Raw genomic sequence first — 2,766 nt, 5'->3', positions numbered from 1 at the left:
TTGCTATGTTACATATTGTTATCTTCAAAGTAGTTGTTCAGATTACTAGATACAGGCATGCAAGATTCACTCAACAATGAGGCATTAACTGTTTCTTTCAATAAACCAATAGCAATTAGCAATACAATTGTCTTTGCTACCTTATGTATATATATTCTCCCCTTCCTGCTTTCTTTCTTTTCTCCTTTCCCCTATCCCATTTGGTCTTTCCCTTTGAGCAGTTTTCTTCCCTTTTACAATATCTATTGTACATTTTTGAGGCTTTTTCTTTGATACCAGTTAATGTATCCATCTTGTCTCCTTCAGCTCCAAATGTGTGATTTATGAGGCCAAAAGAAAAACCAGAAAAGACGTTTCTCAGGTCCCCAGATCCCTATCTGATCTGTCTTTTCTCCACCTTCCAGAATCTTCTGATATTTGTTTTGTATGTAAAGTCTATTTTTGTTGGTTGTACTTAGGGATAAAAATAAGGAAAGAATATCTACTACATATTCTTAGAAGCAGTTGTAGTGTTTGATGCATTTCAATTACGTTCAGTTCGTTAATACTGTGATTCAAGTCACCTGTATCTTTTCTAATTTTCTGTCCTCTTGTTTTACCAATTAAGGAAAGCGAATGCTGAAATCTCTAACTCCAGTGGACTATTTGTCTCTTTCTCCTTTGGGTTCTGTCAATTTTTTCTTTATTTTCATCAGTGCTCTGAAATTTCAGGAATTCACATTTTGGATTGTTAACCTTTCTTAAAGCTTTTTATTTTAAAAAATCCCCTTTTCTGTCTTATAACATTCCCTGTCCAAAAGTCTGATTTGTTTACCATCCCAGCATTCTTATAATTGGTATTTATTTGATATATCATTTGTAAATTTACTTATCTTTAAATGAAATTCTATATACATCTTTGTATGTATGGTTTTAGTCAATGGAAAATTACTTAGTTATGCTTTTCTTTAGTGTAAGAATTTCTTTTATTTGATGTGCTTAATGGTTTGGATTTAGTGTAATTACCATTAATATTAGGTATGAATTCATTTTTAAAATTTTTTTCCTTTTTCTAATATCAATTATTTCTTTTTCTCTCTTTTCTGAACCTCATTTGGATTAATTATGAATTTTTATAATTCTACCTTATTTTGCCTAGGGAATTATTAACAATATAATTTTCATAGCTGCTCTAGAATTTTAGCTTGTATTTAGTTTATAATAGATTACCATCCATAAGAATTTAAAATTTGGAGTATAATATAATGCAACATGCTGCATTTTCTCATTTACTTTGCATTTCTATTATTAGGCCTATAATTTCCATATAGATTAAAAAGCCACACAATATTTGGTTTTTATTTGTACTTTAAATTTTCAATGCTTTTTTTTAAAGAAATCTGAAAATAAGAAGTATTTTCTATGGTTACACAGATTTAAATTTCTAACAATCTATATTTATGTTTTTCATGTATAGATCTCATGGCAAATTTTCTAACTCAGTAATTTAAAAATTTTGTTATTTCACTTTTATTGGTATAAGTAGTTAAGCAGATGTAAAACTCTAGGTTGATGAATTTTCATCTATTTATGACATATGTTTCCACACAATGGAAAAAATGCAATCTTTTCAATAAATATGTTTGGAAAAACAGATATCCACCTGTAAAAGAAGGAAAATGGACCCTTTTCTCATTCCATATGCAGAGTAAGTTCAAAATGGATTAAAGTCTTAAATGTAAGGCCTAAAACTGTAACACTAATAGCATAATATGCAAGTGAAAATCTCCTTAATGTAGGTCTGAGCAATTATTTCTTAAAACCAACCCAAACCATAGACAATAACAGCAAAAATAGACAAATAAGATTACAAAGTAGACAGTGAGGAGAGTGAAGAGATAACCTATGTAATGGGAGAAAATATTTGCAAATTATAGTATGACAAGGTGCTAATTAACATCCAAAATACGTTGGGACTCTAAACAACTCAATAACAAGAATACAAGAAAGCCTATTTAAAATATTGGCAAAGGACCAAATTCACACTTCTCAAAATCAGATATACATGTGAACAACAGGTATAAGAGAAATGTTTCATATTACTAATAATCACAGAAATGCAAGTCAAAGCTACAATTAAATATCATCTCATATGTTTTAGAATAAATATTATCAAAAAAGATTACAGATACATTTTGGCAAGGGTGTAGAGTAGGGGGAACCCTTGTACTTTCCTAGTGAGAATGTAAATTACTACATCCATTTCCAGAAAACATGGTGGTATGTGTATGATCAAAAGTATGATGGTTCCTTCCAAAAATTAGAAGAATTTCCACTTGATCTAATAGTCCCAATTCCAGGAATATATCTGAAGGAATTGAAATCAGTATATTGAAAAGATATTTGAGCTCCTGTATATACTGCTGCATTATTCACAATAGCCAAGATATGGAAACACCTGAATACCCAGCAACAGACAAGTACACAAAAAGGAAACAGTGTATATACAAGATGGAATACTATTTAGCCTTTTCTTAGAATGAAATTCTGTCATTTGCAACAGCACGAATGAATTAGAGGATATTGTGCTAAGTAAAATTAGGCAGACACGGGAAGACAAGTACTGTATGATCTCACTTATATATGGAATTTTAAAAGGTCCAGCTTATAGAAACAGAGAGTAGAAAAGTGGTTACCGGGGCTGGGGATTTAGCTCAGCGGCAAAAGCGCCTGCCTGGCAAGCGCAAGGTCGTGAGTTCGGTTCCCGGTACCGGAGAAAAACCAAAA

At 31.2% G+C, this 2,766-nt stretch overlaps 1 protein-coding gene across 3 annotated transcripts in view; it reads right to left on the bottom strand.

The window, feature by feature from the left end:
- The window catches only part of LOC102007544 (seminal plasma acrosin inhibitor A1-like), a 44,212-nt gene that overhangs the window by 39,322 nt on the left and 2,124 nt on the right, over positions 1 to 2,766 (bottom strand). The gene's annotated exons all lie outside the window — the stretch shown is intronic.

Source organism: Chinchilla lanigera, unplaced genomic scaffold, assembly GCF_000276665.1.
Source record: "Chinchilla lanigera isolate Chin_1 unplaced genomic scaffold, ChiLan1.0 scaffold00014, whole genome shotgun sequence".
In the NCBI taxonomy this organism is placed as follows: Eukaryota; Metazoa; Chordata; class Mammalia; order Rodentia; family Chinchillidae; genus Chinchilla; species Chinchilla lanigera.
Note: the sequence above shows the minus strand (reverse complement) of the source record. Positions and strands in the feature narration are given on the sequence as shown.